Raw genomic sequence first — 15,375 nt, 5'->3', positions numbered from 1 at the left:
CTCTTAATATTCCTGACTGACCATAATCCTCAAGCAGGTTTATGTTATTGTTTTTGGGATGTGTTATCCTGGACTTTATCGCAGGGTTTCATAATTCTGCAATCTGCTTTGAGCCTCAGGGCACTTTCACACGTGCAGAATAATACACTTCCAGTCCACTTGTTTGCAAGCGGATTGTGCTATTTCACACAGTACAACACAGCTGCAAAGTGCATTGAAAGTGGATTATTCTGCGTGTGCGGAAGTGCCCTCAGTGAGAAAGTTGGACGGCTGATGTAGTCCAATGACTAAAGAAGTACATAAACAAGACAGTGTCTGTAGGTGGTCCTCTTCAATTCTTGATCAATGCATTATTTTAATATTTGCCCATTTATTGTTAGCATTAAGCCTAGAATTGACGGGTTCTTATTCCTTTCTGCCCCTTTTCTGTGATTCTCACAGCAGTGTGCTTGGTTAAAATTTACTAGTTTAAGTAACCCAATTCAAGCAGATGGATCCGCCTGTGGGGTAAATAGTTTGTGACCAAGTGCCTGAGATATTTATAGTCACCTGGCACCTCCTACAAGTTTAGTCCACCCATGGGCGTGCTTCTGACAGGTTTAACTAGCCACATAACTAACAAGCCAGATGGTCAACGCTTAGGTCCAAATGCTAGTCCCACGGATTTCGATGTCAGCCTCGAAGCTATGGTCCTGATCCAATTCACGTTCAGCGCCTGATTTCAAGGGACAGATGTCCGCATTTCCTTTAACTTTCCCATTAAACCAAACTGGATTGGGAGTGTGGGAAGGGAGCGCTTCACTTGGGTCCCTTCCGCACATGCAGAATAATGCACTTCCAATCCATTCACAATTGTCTGCAAGTGGATTTTGCTGCTTCACACAGTAAAATCCAGCTGCAAAGTGCATTGAAAGTGGATTGAAAGTGGATTATTCTGCATATGCGGAAGGGGCATTGGGCCAAAGCCATTCTGTATTCACTGCGTTTTCAACACAACTGGTCATTTGAGGGTATCTTGATTGGGTCGCTCTTGTTCACTGAGCTACGAACTACTAAAGCTAATAATTTAAAAAGACATCACCCCAGCCTTGCTGCTTCTGAAGATAACTTGCCGAGAACCGAGCTTCCATTGAAAAAAAGGAGCTGAATCTTACTTTTAGATCTCCCATAAATGAACTGAAAGCATGTATTAATCCAACAACTGCTGAAAGATTATAGCCTATAGACTACATCTTTATTAGTGACATGATCTTTAGTTCCCTACAGAGATCTCATATCATGAAACTGCGCATTATAAAGGCAGAGGAGTATGCGCCAATAATTACTGTTTCAGTCCGATCATACTGCTAATTATACACTAATATGAATAATAGTAACCACTAATGTAGACATTTTTAAGGAAGTGAAAACCACTGGGGATCTGGAGCTGCTCGAGGGAATCTGGGCTCCTGGGTGGTGTCATTTCTTTTAGCTTGATTTCTTTATTCAGATTCTCCGTTATGAATGCTGAGAAACAGCCTGGGAGTTCTGTTTGGCCAGCAAGATTATTCTTCACGTGGATGTCTTGTCATTTTCCCACAGGGTTTCAGGAAGGAAGAAAAAGAATCCCCTCCATGCCGAATTTCTGGGAAGCGAAATCTGAAAGAGCTGCTTTTTGAAAATGAGAATCTGAAAACTTGCTGGCTGCTGAATCTTCAAAACTTTGCCCTTTGATCATCAACACAAGGTTTGGAATATATATGTTTGTGGGGGGCGGGAAGGGGGTTACAGCCCTTCTCTGAACTGGCCTTTGGAAGAACTCTGGCATCTAAATTCCTAAATTATTCCCATTTTACAGATGAAAATCCGAGCTAATTTAGAGAACCCGACATTCCCAACAGAGTCCCTGTCTCAAGTGTAGAACAGCTCCATAGCTGGTTAAACCGACACTTGTGAATGGATTCGGCTGGGAAATGTTTGGAGTGGGAAAAATTGTGAATGGATCATTTTCACGTAATCTATTACCCTTGCATTCCTCAAGTGATTCACCTACACAAGAGAGAAGAGTAATTTTTTTTACACCTAGGCTGATTCCGCATGGGCCAAAAACAGCAGTGTGAAAAATGGTGTGAAAATGGTGTAAAAGGGTTTAAAATGGCATAAAAGGGTTTATACTGTTTTCACACCATTTTCACACCGCTGTTTTTGGCCCATGCGGAATCAGCCCTACATTCTTATGTCTTCTTCACCTGCAGAAAAGATGACTCTAAAACACCTCTTTCAATTCCCCTCTCCCTCCAGGGAGCTCAGAAGTCTTACCTTCTTTAGCCTCACAATAACCCCATGAAGCAGACCGGTGAGCAGCCAAGTTGAACAAGTCAAGACTCAAACCTGGGTCTTCTAAGTCTTTCACTATTACACCCTACCAACAAATTCATAAACAGGTAGGGAGCTGATGCCTCCTTCCCTGTTGTATATTCCCACCCCCACCGTTTGGCAGCTAATTCTCTCTCCTCTGACTAGGGAAAATTAGCATCTCTGGGGATAGATAAGCAATAAGAAAGGTTATTATGGTTATTATTGAAAAACCTACCCGCAATACAATACTATCAACCACACCTTTGCATAGCAAGTTCCATCCAAAACACTTACTGATTGGTTCCCCACCCTGGGACATGGACAATATATACCCCACTAAACGTTCCCTTCTCACTGGACACAGTGTGTGACAGGCTTCCCTCTGTGATACACCTCTGAAGATGCCAGCCACAGATGCAGGCGAAATGTTAGGAACAAGATCCACCAGACCACGGCCACACAGCCCGGAAAACCCTCCACAACCAATAAGAAAGGTGACCATTAGCTCCTTGTTATTCTTTGGCCATCAGATCCCCCCCCCCCTTGCCTGGTGGTACAGATGCCTCTCTTTAAATAGGAGCAGTATCCTGAGGGCTGCTGAGGTCATTTTCCTGGAGCAATGCCTGCTGTTCCCCATCCCAAGGGAGCCCCGCCCAGGCTGTTTCCACAGTTAAGAAGCTTGAAATGGCAGGGGACTCACTGTGGACACCCCCTCCTATGTTAAAGGACTGGGGAAGAACAAAGGTTAAGGACACCCTGTTCTTAAAACCTGTGTGCATTCTGCCCCAAACACTTTCCAGAATCTAATCCCGGGAGTAAAGATGCAAAGATTTTGGTTTATATTTGCACAAAGACCATCTGGACCGAAGATATGTGGGAAATGACTTGGCACCCTGGGCAAAAGATCAGGGCCTAGCTGGTTTGTTTACACAATTTGCCTGTTTATATCCTGCTCGTCTCTGGAAAGTTCAGAGTTGCTTCCAAGGTTTCCCAGCGGGTTTCCCATCCAGAACTTTTTCAGCTCCAGGGATCCTTCCGTGCATGCAGAATAATGGACCTTCAATCCACTTTCACAATTGTTTGCAAGTGGATTTTGCTATTCCACACAGTACAATCCCACAGCGAAGTGTATTGAAAGTATATTGAAAGTGCATTATTCTGCATGTGCGGCAGGGGCCGAAGTTTCGGCAATCTAATTATTTTATTCATATTTAAATGTAGTTAGACCTTCCAGCCATTTCAGCTCCCAAGACCATCTATAGCTGTGGTGGAAAACCTTTGGCACTCCAGATGTTATGGACTACAATTCCCATCAGCCTCTGCCAGCATGGAGTGCCAAAGGTTCGCCACTACTGATCTATAGGGTGGGGAGGGATGGAGCAGTAATTCCTATCTGAAGCAAATATTGGAAGGAAGGTGGCATAGTATAGCCCATTCTTGTCAGATCTGAGCAGAGACAGTGCTTGGAAGGGAGACCACCAAGGAAGACTCTGCAGAGGAAGCAATGGCAAACCACCTTTGCCTCTCTCTTGCCCCAAACACTCCTTGCTGGGGTAGCTGTAAGTCACTTGCATCTTGCATAAATACATAAAGCAAATCTTAAGAACTAATCAATCAAACAACAGTAATGACATTGGTTGTTTCCATATTTTTCACTGGTCCACAGTTGCAGGCATTTTGCAGCATGAGTCTGGGAGTTGGAAGAGGCCTTTACAGTCCATCCCATCTAGCCCTCTTCCCCATTCAGGAAATGCATGTCTAGAGCTTCCAAATAACTATCCAGACCCTGCTTCCAGACCTTCAGTGCCAGAGAGCCTTCTGGGTAACTGGCTGTGTCGCAGAATGCCTGACACTTTTACTCTGCCAAAATCTACTCTCCTGCACTGAGTAGAACTTAATCAATTGGGAAAAAAACTCCATTTCATACAACATGGCAGATCCGATCATTTTGTCTCCACAGCACATACAAATCATGGGTTTTATCCATCGAGTGTGTGAATGCCTCCTGAGATCCACAGTGTTGTGCCAGAGGGGCCGTGGCTCAGTGAAAGCAGGTTTGGACCCTGACATTTCACACATAGAGAATACTTTCTTAGCCAAAAGGCCGAGAAGCGATTGACCCTGACATCTCCAGTTAAATGGGTCAGGGAGAGGTGAGGGGAAGGACCTCTACCAGAGACTCCCAAGGCCAAAAGCTGCTGACAATACTAATCTTGATGGCTAAAAATGTCCCTTTCCTATAAGGCAGCTTCACCTTTGTGTGTTTGTTAGGGGTGGGAAATTACTTGGCTGCAGTCTCCAAGTGCCCTGCAAACCTTGCTTGGAAGGTTGCTAACTGGGAAAGTCCTTCAGAGTAATCATTTTATAGTTGTACAAAAAGAGACTTAGGGAGCTGGGGATGTTTAGTCTGGAGAAGTGAAGGTTAAGGGGGGACATGATAGCTGTGTTTAGATATTAGAGGGGATGTCAGGTTGGTGAGGGAGCAAGCTTGTTTTCTGCTGCCTCAGAGACTAGGACCAGGAGCAATGGATTCAAGGTGCAGGAAAAGAGATTCCACCTAAACATTAGGAAGAACTTTCTGACTGTCAGGGCTGTTGGACAGTGAAATTCACTGCCTCGAAGTGTGGTGGATTCTCCTTCTTTGGAGGTTTTTAAACAGAAGCTGGATGAACATTTGTCAGGAGTGCTTTGGCTGTGTGTTCCTGCATGGCAGGGGATGGATTTGATGGCCCTCGTGGTCTTTTCCAACTTTATGATTCTATGTGTTTGGATTCCAGAATTCTTGTTGCAAAACAGATCCAGGAGCTGAAACTCCAGCTCTCACTGCACAGATTATCTTAAGGCGACCAGTTAAGCCAACATCCCAAATCAAGCCAACTTTGCAAGCTGAAAGGGTGATGCTACAAAAAAAATAACCTGCTGATGACACAGTAATGCCCCCCCCTTTGGATCAATGTAGGTTTCTGCCAGAGCATGCAGCTTCAAAGCACACCAGCCAGAAGTGTTTCCGTAGTAGTAGTAGTAGTAGTAGTAGTAGTAGTAGTAGTAGTAGTAGTAGTAGTAGTAGTAGTAGTAGTAGTAGTTTGGATTTATAATCCACCTTTCTCTCCTGTAAGGAGACTCCAGGTGGCTTACAAGCTCCTTTCCCCGCCTCTCCCCACAACAGACACCTTGTGAGGTAGGTAGAGCTGGGAGAGTTCTGAAGAACTGTCCCAAGGTCACCCAGCAGGAGTGTAGGAGTGTGGAAACACATCTGGTTCACCAGATAAGCCTCTGCCACTCAGGTGGAGGAGTGGGGAATCAAACCCAGTTCTCCAGATTAGAAAGTATGCACACATTTACGGCAGCCTGAGCTGCTGCATTACAAGAGACCATTTCAGGACCAGCGATTTCTACCCTCTGGGACTAAGGAGACACCTGGTGACTACTGAATAATCCAAAGAATGCTATTGAGCCATAGCTCCTTTATGGTGCAATGGAAGACTCTTTGCTGGGAGTTTTGTCACTGATTTAATTGAGTGTGGACTGCTCTGACAATTTTTTTCACTCCAGTCCTTGTTTTGTCTCCTGAACAAAGCAGCCTGTGTAGCCAGTGCTTCAAAGCTATGGCAGATCAGAACCTGGAAGCCCGTGAAGATCACTGAAAGAGCAGCTTTCTTAGACGGCAGCCGGGAAAGCATGTTGTCAGATACACTTGGTTTGAAAAGCAGGGCTCCTTCGAGAAAGGACTTGGGCCGACAGGATTCATTATCATATATGGGCTAGCCTGATCTTGTCAGAGCTCAGAAACCAAGCAGGGTAGGCCCTGGTTTGTACTTGGATGAGATATCACCAGGGAATATCAGGGTTGCTATGCAGACAAGGCAATGACAAACCATCTCTATTACTCTCTTGCCTTGAAAACTCTATTGGGTTGCCATAAATCAGTTACTACTTGACGGTACTTTACACACACATCATACGTGCATGATGTATGCCTACTACATGTCTAGGATGGGACTCTCTATGAGCTGGTTTAGACACCAAGCATCTTTGAACCCGGCTACTCCAATCTGGTCAGATCTCAGAACAGTGACCCACCTTGGTCCATATCTTGCCTTGAAGACCTTGTGGGTCACCATAAGTCAGCTATGACTTGAGGGCACCTTCCACCACCATCTTCTCTCTCTCTTTTTAATTCACCACTGTTGAGGATACCATGTCCCTGTTTAATATAAGGTATTCTGTGTGTCTGAATGGTTTTTGCAACACCTCCAGGGCCAGAGCATCTTAGAAGCTTTCTGAAGGTTAGAGGAGGCTCAATGGCAGAGCATCTGTTTGGGATGCAGATGGTCCCAACATCTCCAGCATGGTGTAGAGGTTAAGAGCAGGTGCACTCTAATGTGGAGAACTGGGTCTGATTTCCCGCTCTGCCACTTGTGGAGGCTTATCTGATGAACCAGATTAGCTTGCGCACTCCGACACATGCCAGCTTGGTGACCTTGGGCTAGTCACAATTCTTCAGAGCTCTCTCAGCCCCACCCATCTCACAGGGTGTTTGTTGCAGGGGAGAGGGAAAGGCTAAGCCCCTTTGAGTCTCCTTTCGGGAGAGAAAGGGGGGATATGAATCCAAACTTTTCTACTTCTTCCACTGAACAAAGCCCTGGGTAGCAACTGATGTGAAAGACCTCCCCTTGAGGAGGTCTGGAGACCCACTGCAAGATGGAGTAGACAGTCCTGTCCTTGATAGACCTATGGTCAGTTTGAGTATAATGCAGCTTTGTGTGTGTTGTGAGTCAGCTTATGAACCTGCTTCATCATGAGTTAGATTGCTGGTCCAGCTCGCTGAATATTGACTGCTCTGGTGGCAGTATCTAAATCCAGAAGTATCCAGAAGTATTTGTTTTTTTGGAGGGGGGGGGTCTTACAAAGAGAAAAAGGTCTTTTGCAACACTTGCTGCTGGAGATCCTTTAACTGGAAATGCCAGGAAGCTTCAGTATGCAAAGCATGTCCTCTGCCACGGAGCCAAGGCCCTGCCCCATATGCTCAAGCTGTGCTGAATAGCGATCGTTTAGTACATTTTAATTTCCGTCCTCCTCTGACACACCCAGACACATTTCTTAACTAGTAGACACAGCGTGCCATAAAAATTAAGTCTGGCACCAAATGAATAGGATGTCTTCATTGGTTTAATTGAACAAACTACCATCTATTAAGAATCAATTGTTTGCCTTAATTTGCAGCACAACCCTCCCACCCCACACACACACACAATAGTTCCAAAGAAGGAAAACACTTCCTTTGTTTTTGCATAATGCTCACCTCTTTCGGGAGATACCAGCTGAAAAGTAACATCTCCCTTCTCTTTCACAAAAGAGGGAATGTTCCCTTCAAGATGTGTGGGTTTTGCAATGACTTGGATGAAACCTCTTTTAAAAATAAAATCTGATGACATGGATTTAGATACTTCTGGCAATTAAAACATTTCAATCAGTTCATCTAACCAGCACCCAAGCTAGAAACTAGAATCCTATTTAATGTATATTTTGTTCCATATAAAACTTGGGGGAACTTCTCACGTATCTGCGGAATGGCAGCGCATAGAAATCTGCAATAGTCTCTAGCTCCAAATAATCCTGTGGCAGAAAACGCGTTCAAAAGTCATCGTTGCATCATGGAGGAAGAAAGAGCAACCTTTCAGAGTGGGGAACCAGACAAACCCTAGTCCCATAAAACTGACTCCTAGCCCTGCAGAATGACAGAAGTCACACCTTAATTATAGCCAAGGCAGGCTGGGACGGGCGTGGGGTTTGTAGCTCGTTTTGGAGATCAGATCTCAGTGGTGGGATTTCATCTCCTCCTCACCACTCCCTGGTCCAGCCCACATGGCAAAATCCAAGTCGCACACCCATGATTGCCTCACCACCTCTGAAGACATAGACTACTAGGAAACTCTAGCACCAAAGCTTGTCTAGGCTCCATCACTGAAAGAGGGTCAAGGGTAAACGGGTGACAGCAGAGCTACATTTTGGACAAAGGCCTGCAAAAGATGACTCTAGAACCAAATGTATACAAAGTAGATTCGAGTCCAGGAGAACCTTGGAGACCAAAAGAGTTTTAGGGGGTATGAACTTTGTTTCAAGAAGAGAAGCTCCTCCCCCCAAAATCAATGTTGGTCTCTAAGGCCCCTTCCGCACGTGCAGAATAATGCACTTTCAATGCACCTTGCTGCTGGATTTTACCATACAGGATAGCAAAATCCACTTGCAAACAATTGTGAAAGTGGATTGAAAGTGCATTATTCTGCGTGTGTGGAAGGGGCCTAAGATGCTCCTGAATTCGAATTTAGCTCTTCTACTGCAGATCATCACAACTACCCTTTGAAACTTAACAGAGAGAAGAAAAACAGAGAGAAACTTAACAGAGAGAAGAAAATCAAGGGTTGGTGGGCACTAGAATAATTGCTGAAGGAAGGGAATGGCATACCAAGATTATGATGGGAGTGAAGGACTCCTTTGAGTTACTTTACTGAAAGGGAGATGAGAGAGGTGAACAGTGGAAAGTCATGTGCAGATTTATGCAACCGCACTGAAACAACCACGTGGGGTGTTCCTGTATATTTTTATTACTGGATGTGGAAACAGGCAGTACCAGGTATGGGAAAACAATATTTCTTATTTCAAGAACAGGCTGTACCAAGTATGGGAAAACAATATTTAGGCCTCAGAAGCTAATAGCTAAAAAGAAAGAAAGAGGCCATTTAACTTCTTATTCCAAGAAACTAGGTCCTACAGAATTTTCAAAAATGTATTTGCACCTGTCCACATATGATGGTGCCACAATGGCACTAGCATTATATTAGGATAATGTAAACCTTCCTTGTTTATCTTTAAAATAAAGGCCTCACATTTGTCAGGGTTGGATCTGCAGAAACTTGATGGATTATTAATCAATGTGTCAAATTATCCGTAGTGCTAAGAGGCATATTTTCAGTTATGCAAATGAGCTTCCTCACACTGGCTTTTCTCCTGTATCTTGTCCTTTGAATGCTGATACAGTTGAGTTCTTTACCTATATAAAGGCTGATGATCCTGGTCTAAGAACAGTGACTCTATTGGGTGTTATTTTTCATTTTTTATTTGTCACAACATGATACATTTGGTGGAGGGCTGACTCCTTCCTTTTCTTGCCAAGGGTATCACGGTGGTCAATGTTGACTTCTTGAGGGGCTTGGTATTTGAAAACATAACTCCAGTCCTTCTTGGCTGCCTACCTCTCACGCCCCTTCCACACATGCAGAATAATGCACTTTCAATCCACTTTCACAATTGTTTGCAAGTGGATTTTGCTATTCCGCACAGCTGCAAAGTTCATTTTGAAAGTGGATTGAAAGTGCATTATTCTGCATGTGCGGAAGGGGCCTCAGTTTTGCATCTGTTTCCAAGCCTCTCTTTGTGACTTAATTATTGTTCAACAGCTTTTAAGAAAAGCAATAAGGAAATCTAGAAGAGGAAGCTTCTCTTACCGAGCTGCTTCATTTTGCGGTTATTTAAAAAAAGACTTCTTTCATGATCACAAGATTCCAGACAAGATAATCTGAACACTGATCAATTTGTGGTTGTAGGCCTGTCGCTAGCAATTGGGGTGAGCAGCGCCTTGGGCCACAATTAGTGCACAGGGTGAATAATGCTGGCAGTCTGTTACAATTAACTAATTAAAGAAGGATTGCCAGTAGCTGGGAAAGTTCTCAGAAGAATTCCAAAAGCCAAAGTCCTGGAATACACAGTCAGCATGCCTCCAGTCTAAAGGATCTGGAAACTGCAGACTCCGGGACTCATACAGCAGGTTTAAAAATCTCTCCACTTCACTTCCATTGAAATTTATAAATATTTGTACTTAACATCCACCTTGATCAAGAATTCTGGGGAACTTGCAAACTTGCACAATTGTCTATTTATTATTTAGAAATGCAATGATTCAATGCAAAACCCAATTTTCCTTTGCACCCGGACTTAGTGTGGGTTTTGCGATACAGACTGTTTTTGTTAAAAACTTGATTGTCCTTTGTGTTCCATAACATTTGCTTTAGCTATTTAACAGATCAATAAGTGGAACTTAGTTTTATAACATTTGTTATCTAGTGTGAGTCCACTTTGGAACACATTTGCTGGAATCCTGGTAGATAGGAAATAAGATAACTACTTAGGAATATTTCTAAATTTCTCCTGTTCTGGATTTTAGAGTTCTAGGCCCCTTCCGCACACGCAAAATAATGCATTTTCAAACCACTTTCACAACTGTTTGCAAGTGGATTTTGCCATTCCGCACAGCTTCAAAGAGCACTGAAAGCAGTTTGAAAGTGCATTATTCTGCATGTGCAGAATGAGCCCTAGTTAATTACACCCTTTCTTCAGGGAGACAAGGCATTTTGTCCTCACAACACCCCTGTAAGGTAGGTTACACTCATGGCTCAGTGTCATCCCGTGAGATTCACTGTTGTATGATGACTTTCTAAATCCCCCAGTCATATTTTCTATAAGGAAAGGATGGATGAGGGAAGGATGTATGGACATGACAGCCAGTGTTGTGTAGTGGTTAGAGCATTGAATTTGGATCCAAGAGACTCAGGTTCGAATCTCGACTCTGCTACGGAGGTGACTTTGGACCAGTCCCTCTCTCAGCCTCACAAGATTGCTGGGAAGATAAGAAGAATGATGCAAACTGTTTCAGGTCCCCATGGGCGTGAATGGTGGGTTTTAACTGAGTGTAGAAATAAGCAAAATATGTGCAGCCCCTTTGGGTTGCTTTTTAGGACTCCTTTCCCCATGCACGCCCCGTTGCCAGTACATAAGAATATATGCCTGCATTAGCCAAACGCTGCATGAAAAACTGTTGATTCACTCAAGACAAATGCCAGCAAGATTGTTTTCGAAACATATTTGATCAATGCACTCACGACAAAAGGGAGAAGTGACTAACTGTGCACGTTCCACTTACAGAATCCAGTTTAGAAATCATCCAGTTCAACCAGGACACAGCAGACTCCCAGAACAGTAAAGGAATGAGAAAGGAAGATCCCAGAAGCTAAACAGGGGGTGGGGGGTGGGGTGGGGTTAGATGGGAGATTGCAGAGCTGCCTCTGGGCTGCCATGCAGAGGTGGGCCATGGTGAATGGCCCGTGGTTCCTCTCTGGCCTTGAAAACCCTACCAGGCCACCAGATGGCTGTGACCTGATGGCAAAATACATTGCAATTCAATTCCGTTAATTTTGGGGGGTGGGATGAGCTATGCAGAAGTAACGTCCTCTGAGTTCAATGGAATTCATTCAGTGATTCTGCATTACTGGCTAAAGTTACAATCCCTGGCAGGCTCACCTGGGGGAAAGCCCCATTGGACAGACTGGAACTTCTAAGTAAACAGAACTGCTCATTTAAATGTAGAACTTGTCTTGGGGGGGGGATCTTTAATTTTTTTGGGGGGGGGAATTAAACCAGAAGTAACCAAACTGAGTGGTGGGGGGGGGGGCGATTGCAACCTAAGGTGCCTTGATCTGCTGGACAAGTGGGGTAGAAATCTTTAAACAAACAGGAACAAACCATTCCCTTCTTGAATTAAACATGTATGATGTCTTGCCTGCAAAAGAGCGAAATCCCTGGGGATTTTGCATCTTGAAACCATTCCTCAGTCTCCGGCTGTCCCCTCTTGCCATCCAAAGCCCCTTCAAACCGACCAAAAGAAGGGTCTCATCCAAACAGCCCCCCATCTCTAACTGGGGGGCTGGCACTGAGATCACCCAGTCCAACCCTTTCCCTAAATTTCGGCTCCATCCACTCTCCCTGAAAAGGGGTGAGTGTTGTGAATGGAGTTGCTAGCCGCCAAGATAATGCATGGAGCCTTTCCAGACCGGGTCCTTTGCTTAGGATACTGACCATAAGGCTCATGTGATCTGGTGTGTGTGTGTGAATCTCCTCCCGGATTCTGGCCAACTAAGGAACTGGACTGGGGACCTTCCTTAAGGGTCAGAATGGGGTAGGCAGAGAAGGGGATTCCACTCCGGAGTCCAGAGGGCTTCAGGGACCCTGGGGCGGCTTCCGCGCATGCAGAATAATGCACTTTCAATCCACTTTCACAGTTGTTTGCAAGTGGATTTTGCTATTCCACCGAGTAAAATCCAGCTGCAAAGTGCATTGAAAGTGGCTTGAAAGTGCATTGTTCTGCATGTGCGGAAGGGGCCTGCCAGAGGAGGAAGGCGCAATTCGAATCGAAGGATCGTGCCAGCGGCACTGGGGGTGCGGGGTTCGAGCCCGCTTTTGGGAAGGACCAAAAAGGATTCCGGCTGCGCTTGTCTGGCAGCAACGAGGGTTTGGTCGGGACAGGTTTGCGAATTTAACTAACTTCCAGTGAGTTTTCCTTCCCCGGCCCCTCCACCCTCTCTCTCCCCCCCTCTCTCAGTAGTTAAACCAGACCATTAACCCTTTCCCTTCCCTCTCCTGCGGGCTCGGGTTTCAGGCCAGTCTGCTTCAAGGGGCCCGTTCTGGAGCGAGAGAAACCTTAGAGATTCGCCGCTTCTTCTTTTTCCAGCCGCAACTCCATTGAAATGCATCTAAATAAAGCCTTCGCTCCTTCCATGTTCTCAGGCCAAAGACACGCGCCGCCCGCCGCGTTTACACGGCTTTAGTTCGTATCCTTGGACCAGATCCTCTCCCGCAGGACCCAACAGCCGAAGTTGCGCCTGTTTCGAAGAGAACTGGATCGCCCTCCTGGCCTGTCTCCGTTCACACGCGCCGCAAACTACGGGGGGCGTGGGGCGTGGAGGGGTGGATGTATCCTATAGATCCGGATTAGCGTGGCCGGAGAAAGAAGAGGAAAGTACCGGCCGCCTCAAATCTGGACCGGGTCCCGCTCTTAACCCCCCCCCCCTTCTCTTCACTGTTACATTTTATGTCTTAATCGATATAGATATCTGTTGATGGAGAGAGGATTGGGAGTCAGAAAGAGGGGTACAAAAATATGGAAAATAATAAACGTACTCTCCCCCTTTCTCGCCTTATGTGTGTGAGACAATTATTAGTCAACAAGATCATTTCCTTGGCTGAGATCCATACACCACTTAAGTCACAGTACCAGACTGTAGAGCAATTAATTCCTCTCTTTTGGGTAGGATGTTTGGATTCAGGCGTCCCGGCTTAAGTGGCTTGCGGGTGGCTCCGAAAAAGTTCTGCCAACACCGCCTGGGCACAGAATTACCGTAGCATGCAGAAACAACTCAATCGAAGAGGCCGATCCCGACCACATTTACTCGAAAGTAAATCCGATTTCTTTCCTTGGGATTTACCCTGCCACACAAGACGGTGCTTTTTAATCTGGGAAACTTTCTCTGCTCTCCCCAAACCAGTTGACTTGGTCGGGCTCTGCTTTCCCAGGTACTTGAGAAAAAGTGCCGGTGGATTCGGTGGAACTTACTCTCGAGTAAACATTCACCGGCCGGCAATCTTGAAAGATGCAAATGAGTCCTCGCGAAACCTATTTGCTCCGCTCAGCTAAAGAACGGGAGTGAGTTGTTGCAAAGGAGGGAAATTACTACTAGAAAGGCGATTCTCAGCAGCGGGGGCGGCGCGGGAGTTATCGATTAGCCGTCGAGGTTTATTAATAGCGCTGATTCTTCCAACGGAACCAATCATAATGAACAACAACAATCGCGACAACTATTATTATTAATTAGTCAACAAGATCGTTAGTCAGCAAGTAGTCAACAAGGTTATTGTTAGTACGGTAAATCACACTAGGGTTGGATTCCACGCATCTTTACTCGGAAATAGGTTTGGAAACGAGGGGGACGGACTTACTCCCGAGTAAACGTGACCTGACTCGGGCAGCAGAGGGTGGTTTTCTAGGCCCAGCTGTCAAAAGCAGAGTCCAGTTGGACTGACCCGCCGCCCACTCCGCTTCGCTTAGGGGGGGAAGTAATGCCTCGGATCGCGCTGCGCCACTTTCCCCGCAAAGCCACGCGCGGCTGGCGACCGGGAGGGCAAGGGTTAATGGCTCCCTGCAAACCCAGATCCCCCTCCCCGCCTTTAAAGGCAGCCACCACCGGCGAGGAGAGACGGAGACTTACGGCCCGGGCCAGGCGATGGCCTCCTCCGACCCGCAGCGCCGCCTGAACTCCGCCGAGCCTTTCCAGACGACTCCCGGCTCGGTCCTTCTCCGCGGCTGGCTGGGAGCTTCCGCAAAAGACGCCCCGCGATCCCCGGCCCGTCTCATTGGAGGCGCCGCGCCGCCCTCCCCGCCGGCTTTGGGCGGCTTGAGTGGCAACCAGAACCCCCCCTCGCCACCATCCCCCACCCCACCCGGTTATCCTGTCCGCCCTGGAGCCCTCTTAGAACCGGGATCTACAGGAAGAGACCCTGCCCAGGTCAAACCGGGCTCAGGGCGGCCCTGATTTTTTTTTGGGGGGGGGGCACAGACATTTGTGTGGGGGGGCAGCCTCCTCTCACTGCACCCCGGAGGGCCAGATCCTAGCTTCTCAGCCCGGGATCCCCACAGCCCCGTGGCGGCGCTTGCTTCCTCTCCTAACCACCACCCCCGCCCCCCAGTCCTCAAAGCAATGCTCTGTTCTTGGAGTGGGAGAAGGAAATGGGGGCATGAAACTGGACGTGTCCTTTTCCTCCCTGGTGAATGGGGGGCCGGGGGCCTCGTATAAATCCAAGCACCTTGGGGGACAACTGAAAAGCGGGGTGCAGATGGGGAGGCGAAGGAGTGGTGGTCTGGAGAGGGGAGAAGGGGCCCAAAATAAGCCCGGGGTCAGCTGTCTAGGAGGCACAACAGAGTCCCAGCAGCTGCGGGATTAGTATGGAGCATGGAAAGGCCTCCCCGCGCACGGATTCAGTAGCCACTGGCTAGGCTCAACTGGCAGCCGCAGCGCGCCTTCCTTTCCCGCGCAGGTTGCAAGGAACTAGCCAAGTTTGTTGCAGGTCGATTATTTCATTCTGGTTCCGAATTAGCACGCAGGAAAAAAAACGTAAAGTCAGATCCGGTAGATCCCTAGATCTCTTCCTCTG

At 46.6% G+C, this 15,375-nt stretch overlaps 1 protein-coding gene across 1 annotated transcript in view; it reads right to left on the bottom strand.

Moving 5' to 3' along the window:
- Positions 1-14,551, bottom strand: part of TBX1 (T-box transcription factor 1) — a 63,483-nt gene extending 48,932 nt beyond the window's left edge. Inside the window, exon 1 of the mRNA XM_048514458.1 lies at positions 14,433-14,551. The gene's annotated coding sequence lies outside the window, so the exon portion shown is untranslated. The remainder of the gene's footprint in view (positions 1-14,432) is intronic.
- Positions 14,552-15,375: the final 824 nt, after the last annotated feature.

Source organism: Sphaerodactylus townsendi, linkage group LG13 (assembly GCF_021028975.2).
Source record: "Sphaerodactylus townsendi isolate TG3544 linkage group LG13, MPM_Stown_v2.3, whole genome shotgun sequence".
Lineage (NCBI taxonomy): Eukaryota > Metazoa > Chordata > Lepidosauria > Squamata > Sphaerodactylidae > Sphaerodactylus > Sphaerodactylus townsendi.
The sequence above is the reverse complement of the archived record's forward strand: the minus strand, read 5'-3'. Positions and strand labels throughout refer to the sequence as shown.